At 40.9% G+C, this 8,471-nt stretch overlaps 1 pseudogene; it reads right to left on the bottom strand.

Moving 5' to 3' along the window:
* Positions 1-7,794: 7,794 nt before the first annotated feature.
* On the bottom strand, positions 7,795-8,194 carry LOC148044167 (large ribosomal subunit protein eL28 pseudogene; annotated as a pseudogene).
* Between the last annotated feature and the right edge of the window lie 277 nt (positions 8,195-8,471).

Here is an 8,471-nt window from a genome sequence, read left to right as displayed (position 1 = left end):
ATTTTCTTTAATATCCCTGCTGAACAGGGTGCAGCATGATTACGATTAAATGCAGTTATTCCATTTGGGCCGTAATTGACTGATTGAAGCAATCTGTACTTTGATCCTGTCCACTAAGTAATGGATGATCAGAAGCTACCACGTTAAAACACTGTGTTTCCACACTTGAAACATGAGAAATTGCTTAAAGATTCTTTGTGGTGAAGTGATAAAAACTATGGGCTGGATTCAGCAATTTACTGAATTATCAGCATATCTACCAGTCTTTGGACTATGTAGTCCAAACATGAATTTCATTGAATGCCACTTACAGAGCATACATTCCTATTCTTTTAGAGATAATGTTCTGATGAATAATGTTCAATTTTTTCAATCACATGTTCCTTGGGATGGATTTTCCATGCCAAAAGGGAGATCCTTTATACTAGAGAGGGATTTTCTGCTTACCAAATTGTCTGAGAATCCAATTTAAATTTCTCAAAAGACCCTTTTCTAAGAAAACTTCTGCCATTGTGGTGATGGTATACTTTTTGCTACAGTCTTTTCTTAAAGTACTTTTGTTAAAATCTATACCCAAGGAAGTAAATGTAAAACTAAAATTTCCAGCTTGACAGCCAGTCACCAGTCCAAATACAAACATAGAAAGTTGAAAAATAGAAGTAGACAGTATCAAATGTAGATAAAGGTTCCCCTTGCACATATGTGCTAGTCGTTCCCGACTCTAGGGGGCGGTGCTCATCTACGTTTCGAAGCCAAAAAGCCAGTGCTGTCTGAAGACATTGCCATGGTCATGTGGCCGACATGACTAAATGCTAAAGGCACATGGAATGCTGTTACCTTCCCACCAAAGGTTTTCTACTTGCATTTTTACGTGCTTTTGAACTGCTAGGTTGGCGGAACAAGTAATGGGAGCTCACTCTGTTATGCAGCACTAGGGATTCAAACAGCCAAACTGCTGGTCTTTCTGATTGACAAGCTCAGCGTCTCATCCACTGAGCCACTGTGTCCCTGGGTATCAAACATAGGTCATGGAATAATTAAAAAAATGAATAGCAAGACAGTTCCATTGCATAATCCCAGAAGTATTCCAAAGCTCCTACAACTCAACAGACATCTAAATCAATTTAAGATATGTAGACTCCAATTCCCAGAATTCCTCAGATAGCATCTTAAAGTTGCTGAGTTTGAGAAACACTGATTTAGACACCAAGTAAAATAGCTAGAACAAAGTATCAAAATTGTTCTCCGCACCCACTACTGTAAAGATGTAACATGTGTCCAAAATAACAGCTTATATTCTGCATAATCAGGTCTTTGTAGAGACAATTTCACACTTCAGCTGTTTCTCATTAAGGTAAGAAACAAAATTAGAACTTTTCCAATTAATTTTATTTTGGATTGCCTTGGTCTCAAGGCAAAGCTTCAGTGTTCCAAGGAACCTTTCTGGTTCTGCCCATGGCTGAAATGAAGGACAACCCAAATTAGGGTTTTTGCCTTTATCCAAGAGAGCACATGTCACCTGAAACAAGAGTGTGAGGCAACAATCTTCAGCTACAGTAATGATGGAGAAGTATTGGTCTTCACTGCTTTTACCACCACAAGGTCTTAAATTGCCTTAGAAACAGTTTAGCCCATGTTCGGCTGTGTTCATCCTTTGTTAAGGCTCTCTCTTAAAAAACCGGCCGTTTTTGGCCGGTTTGCAGAGTACAAAAACTTTTTTTATTTTTACTTTTGGAAAGCTCTTTAACTGATTGATGAGAATTACATTGATCAAGTGCTGTGCCAGCAGAAACACCTACCTATCTACTGTATTTCTCTCCCTCTCTCTATTTCTCTCTCTCTATCCTTCTACCTACCTACCTACCTACCTACCTACTTACCTACCTACCTACCTACACACACATTCTCCCTCCCTCCCTACTGTATTTCTCTCTCTATTTCTCTCTCTCTCCATCCCTTTATCTATCTACCTACCTAACTACAAACACTCCCTCTCTATCTATCTACTGTATTTCTCTCTCTGTCTCTCTTTCTATTTCTCTCTCTATCCTTCTACCTACCTACCTACTCTCTCTCTCTCTCTCTCTCTCTCTCTCTCTCTCTCTCTCTCTCTCTCTTTATCTACCTACCTAACTACTCTCTCTCTCCCTATCTACCTACTGTATTTCTCTCTCTCTCTATTTCTCTCTCTATCCTTCTACCTACCTACCTTCTCTCTCTCTCTCTCTCCCCCTCCCTTTATCTACCTATCTAATTACTCTCTCTCTCCCTATCTATCTACTGTATTTCTCTCTCTATTTCTCTCTCTCTATCCCTCTACCTACACACTCTCCCTCCCTCCCTACCTACTGTATTTCTCTCTCTCTCTCTCTATCCCTTTATCTACCAACCTACCTACTCTCTCTCTCTCTCCCTATCTATCTATTTAAGTTAGCAGAGACTCAGCTTTATCCTAATTTTGGCTTTTCTTCAGATTGTATAATGTTTTTTCCTTGTATACTGTATGTCAAAAGTCAACTACCTTGTCATGTTATGAACCTAGCAGATCATTTGGGGAAAAAAGCATTGTTACTTTTAATTTAATGCTCACGAAATGTTCAGATACATCCATGTAGTAAAAAAAAAAATGTCTCTAAAGAGATGGTATGATGGCGTTAAACTACTTACTTAAGCAGAAAAAGGGCTTGCATGAGTACAAATGCGTGAAAGAAGGCTACAATTGTTTTTAAGACTGAGCTTTTCCCTTGCTATTTTTTTTAAATCACTAAACTGATCACCAGATATATCCAGGCACAGGTAATCCTTGAACCTACAACCAGTGGTGGGTTGCAGATGGTACGGGCATACCGGATCCTGCCTGGAGCAATGGGTACTGTTCGGTACAGTGCTCTGGAGGGCCCACCTGCCCACCTGCGCTCCTTATCTGTGCGTTAAACCTTTGGCGCTTCCATGCACATGGCACATACTGTGCCTGCACGATGCTCCGCTGAGCAGCTGGAGCATCGTGGAGGCTTGTGGAAGCGTCACAGGCAAGTACAGCACATGCACGCACTGTGTGCATGAGCACGCTCTGAGCACATGAGCGCGCACTGCACACGTCCATGTGAGTGACACCTGGGCTGTTCCAACTGTACTGAGTGGAACGGAATCCGGAACCCACCACTGCTTACAACAGTTCATTTAGTGACTGTTCAAAGTTACAACAGCAGTGAAAAAAGTGACCATTTTTCACAGTTATGATCTTTGTAGCATCTCCATCGTCATGTGATCAAAATTCAAATGCTTGGCCGCTGGTTCATATGTGTGACCATTGCTGTGCCCCAAAAGATCATGGGATCACCTTTTGTGACCTTCTGACAAGCAAAGTCAATGGGGAAGCCAGATTGACTTTACTAACTTATCAACTGCAGTGATTTACTTAACAACTGAGTTAAGAAATAAAATGGGGCAAAATCCACATAACAAATGTCTCACTTAACAACAGAAATTTCATGCACATAAGTCAAGGACCCTGTAGTTTGAGGGTGGGAAAAACAAAAGGATGACATATCACAAAAATGGTTACATTTACCTGCCTGATTATGCAGATAGTTTTTTAAACCAGAATTTGAAACCAGTTTTTCTGGTTTTGCTAATAATCAATAGAATCCAGAAATTCTTAAGGCATGGGGTTATTAAGAGTTGCAGGCAGCGGTGGGATGCTGCCAGTTTAACAACTGGTTTGGTGAGCGTCCATGCATGCATGTTTAAAGCACTTGTGCGCAGCACTGAAAAATGGAGCATTTAGAAGATCAGCTGCTTACCTTCTAAGTCAGCAATAGCAAGTAAAACAGAGAGGGGGGAAACTCAGCTGTGCCACGCAATTGAGATGAGCTAGAAAGCAGGAAATAAAGGACAGGATAGGGCAGGGGCAAGTGGGTGGGGCCAACTGATCATCAATGCTGCTGGTTCACCCGAACCAGTCCAAACTGGCTGGATACCACCTCTGGTTGTAGTATTCCCAACTGGGCACAGCTGGATTTATCTATAACTGCTCCAGATGAACAATTGTTTAGGGAGTTTAACATGGGGAGGACCTACATTGATCCTGTCCAATGAGCTTCATTTCTCTTCTCAAAAAAATATCCACCTACCGATTTGCATGTCACAGAATCACAGTTTGCATTTGGACTCACCCACCCTTGTTATCACTTTCACTACACCTTTCATTTCAATTTTCCTCTTACCCCATTGCTTATCTCCCTATAACTTCTGCTCCTTATCTCTGAATCTGAAATATTATTAATAAAGCTGCAAGCAGAAGGCAAGACGAGCAATGAATCCAAATTTATAAATAAAGCCTAATGTTAGATTGAAAAAAACATTGGCAAATATGTAGACGCTCTCTTAATAATTACACGCTGCTGTTCTTTTTGTCAATACACTACACACTTTGCCATCTCATGAGGTTTAAGGTTCATGTCTGTAGAGATTGTCATCCAAGTCAAGGTGGTCCCTAAAGAGGCAACTGAACTTTCTTGTTTGTTTGTTTTCCTTTTGAAGACGTTTCACTTCTCATCCAAGAAGCTTCTTTAACTCTGATAGGATTGTGGGGAATTGAAGGATTTATACTCCTTGCAGACAGCTGGTCATCTGCATCCTTTTAGATGGTCTTTGAAGCACTTGGGCACTTATCTGTGTTCTCAGGGTCATCCGAGAAGAACTCCTGGTTCCTTAAGATTCTGCTTCATGCATTCTACTGACCAGAATACTTCTCAAATTCAAGCATCTGAATTTTATGAGCATGGTATAGAAAATAAGCAGCAATCACTATCCATAACTTGATTGTGGTGAGCTCATATATCCTCTTTAACTTGCAATACAATTTTGGGACTAACTAAGGGACTAACCTTCTTGGGGGAATGTGTTAAAATTCAGAATTTCAAACCCAGTTCAGTCTCCAGCAGAGCAAAGACACCAATTAAGCACCATCCCTCACCAGACAATTCTTTCACTTTGTTGTCGCTAAACCTCAAAGATCTTCCTATCAGAATAAAAAAAAGATTCTTTCAAAATCTAGCAGTAGGGAGCCAAGGAGCTAATCAGCTTTGCCTCGCTACTAGCTGTGACTATCATCTGTGTGAATTAAAATGGAAGCATTTAAAAGAATCTTGCAAGTTAAAGAGGCATAGCCCAAGTGGTGTAAAGAGCAAATTGGGATCACAAAAGAAAAGAGGGTACAAAAATGTCAGGGAAACATTTGTAATTTAAATCTTTCTTTTTCTATTTGTTTGAACTACTCTTTGATTACCCATTCTCCTCCTCCATCTGTCTGATGGGCCATCTTCATAACTTAAAGAGGCTTCAGGGTTACTTTGACTTTTTAAATAAGTGCCATCAATATCAGTGATGGCATAACTTCAGAGAAACAAAGAATCTAACTTATTTGGAAGAGACCGCATGTTTATTCCAAATGCTGCACAAACGTATGTTGATGGGTTTATTCAGTATTAGAATATAGCAATAGCACTTAGATTTGTAACTTTGTATTCATAATGCTTTAAAACCCTCTCTAAGCGGTTTACAGAGTCAGCAGATTGCCCCAACAATCTCATTTTTCCCAACTCGGAAGGATGGAAGGCTGAGTCAACCTTGGGCCTGGTGAGATTCGATCGGCCAAACTGCTGGCAGCCGGTGATCAGCAGAAGTAGCCTGCAGTACTGCACTCTAACCACTGCACCACTGTGGCTCATATATTATCCAATTATTGCCAAAAGACAACCCATCACTTTTCTGACTTCATGAAAATCTAAACCTGAAATAATTCAGACACCATTAAATCACATTTCTCCATTTTTGTAATAAAACAAAATAAGATTATTCTTTATGCCTTGTTCAGTATATAAGCATTCAACTAAGAAGCATTATATTGGAGATGAAAGTTCTGTCAATTTGTAGTAAAGTTGAAATAAAGTTATGAATGATGGATAGATGGCAAGAAAATCACAACAACAGGGTGAAACAATGTTGAAGCTTAGTTGAGAGGCAGTTGTTACACCTAGAGCACGGGTGTCAAACTCGATCAAGTCATGTGATGTATCACAATGTATTGTGACTTTTTTGCCTTTGCAGAGTTGAGGTGGGTGTGGCCTGTGCATGATGCATCTGGCCCATGGGCCACCAGTTTCACATCCCTAACCTAGAGTCACTTCAGTTCTCAGAGTGGCTATTTTATGAAGAACACTCTTGGACCTGCTAAGATTAGATTGATCCAAGACGTAGGTAATTACCAGAGGATTTAGAATCTAAGGGGTTAGTGATCACATGGAATGTACATGGAAACATCTACAGAAAAGAGGAAAAATCAAAGGGCAAAGAGAAGACAGCCAAGTTCTTGTCCATCATCAGCCATGAAGGCTCACTGGATAACTTTGTACCTATCATTTTAACGATGCCACCTGATTAAGTGTTAGACTAGCAGAAAGGTGATTCTAGTTCACTGCCTTCTCAGTGAAGAACTATAAATTAGCAGCTTTTTCTCAAACCCACCTATTTCATGTTCATCTATGGCAATAAGAAACCAGCAAGAACCCAGTACCATCTTTAATGTGTTTTATTATAAGGCATAAGCTTTTGCAGGCTGCAGCTAAGTTCATTGGATGCATGGGATGGCTTATATTAGGATATACTAAGACTGTGATGGCGAACCTATGGCACACATGCCATAGGTGGGATACAGAGCCCTCTTTGTGGGCACATGCACCATCGCCAGCTGCTCTTCTGGGTTTCAGTGCATGCACGCATGCCGGCCAGCTGGTCTTCGCACAAAGATCAGCTGCCCAGCATGCATGTACACAACAGAACCTAGAAGAGCAGCTGTCCACCACCTGCATGTGCACAGGCCAGCTATTTTCTTCCAGGTTCTGGCGCTTAGGGCATGCACTCCAGTTTTGGCTCTCAGTGCCGAAAAGATTAACCATCACTGTATTAGGATTTAAGTACATTGAGATGAGTCAGTGGTAGCAGATGGCGGCTTTATGTGAGACAGAGTACCTTATCAATTAACAATTGCAATGTTTAAAAAATCCTACCCTGTTTGTTCAGACCTTCTGAGACAACCTGAAACATTTTGATGTCAGTTGTGCTGGAAAAGTTTCTTCATTCCGGAATTTAAAGAATGAACCAATGGGAGGGCATTAGCCAATGGAAGGAAGTGACAATCTGCAGTCTGGACTCAACCTTCCTTGCCTGTTGCTTCCAAAGAGTGTCAGTCTTGAGAGGAGCTATTGAAGTTGACTTGAATCAAGTGACATCAGCATAAGAAGGAACAGCATCCAATGCCTTAGGGTTTTGGTGTAAAGTCATTCAGTTATCTTCCATGACTGAGGAGGAACATAAGTTTATTTGAGGAATGTCCCATCCCACTGGGATTGGCCCACCCTACCTGTGCTGATGGAGGAGAGATGCAGCAGGCCTCATCAGCCAAGGAATTTTGGCTGGCAGGATCTAGGAGAAAAGCTTATGCCATCATTCTGGCTCTTTGGAACATCTTTCTCTAAGAGTGAGGTCAATTCCAACTATCCTGGCCTTCTGAAAGAACTTGAAGACCTGGTTCTGCCAGTTGGCCTGGACTCCAATGGGAGAGTGTCATGTTAGAGATGGTTGATAGATTAATAACAGGTCCCACCACCTCTCTTGCTCCTCCTATTCCCTCCCTCCCCATCTTTAACTTATAGTTGATAATTTGTATTTTTATAGTACTTTATTCCTTTTTTCTGGCTGTATTCATTTATTGGGTAATTTGAGAACTGTTTTTTATGCAGTCTTGGGAGCCTGAGTCCTCTTCTTCTTCACTACCATGGGCTTCTGGCTGCGCAGAATTGCACTGGCCCGATGTAAGGCAGCCATGTGCAGATCCTTGCGGTAATTATTCTTGCAAATAATATAGCGGAGGCTGCTGAGAGTGGCCTGTGCTTTCTTGTTGATGGTGATTTTTTCATAGGACGTGACTGGTTTTCGCTGGCCTGCACACTTCTTAAAGACTACAGCAATACCTTTTCCATCAGCAATTGGTTCTACTCCTACTGTATCAGACCATTGTAACAGAAGGAGTTACGGGCCTTAAGTTCGTTGGACTCCATGCTGTAAGTTTGCTTGTCCCTTTAAATAAGGAAGGATTGTTGTGAACAATCATCCATTGCAGATGAGCAGACATTGTGGAGAATTCACAATGTATCTTATCAATACTGCGACTGGATATAGTACTTTACCCTTTAATATGTACATGTTTCTGCTTTTGCTTTATTCTTTGTAACATTGCAAGCTTACCAGAGTCACCTCGTGGAGAGATGGGACACAAACAAATTTAATAAATGAATAAAATATATAAATAAAATAAGCTTAGGTCCTCCCAGTGCCAGTCTGGTATCTTCACATCTATACTTCGTGGACACATAATTAGGCTGAGTTGTAGGTTGATTTACAAGAGATCA

Source organism: Thamnophis sirtalis, unplaced genomic scaffold (assembly GCF_051295495.1).
Source record: "Thamnophis sirtalis isolate CommonGarterSnake01/CBP01778 unplaced genomic scaffold, rThaSir2_p1.2 scaffold_9, whole genome shotgun sequence".
Classification (NCBI taxonomy): domain Eukaryota; kingdom Metazoa; phylum Chordata; class Lepidosauria; order Squamata; family Natricidae; genus Thamnophis; species Thamnophis sirtalis.
The sequence above is the reverse complement of the archived record's forward strand: the minus strand, read 5'-3'. Positions and strand labels throughout refer to the sequence as shown.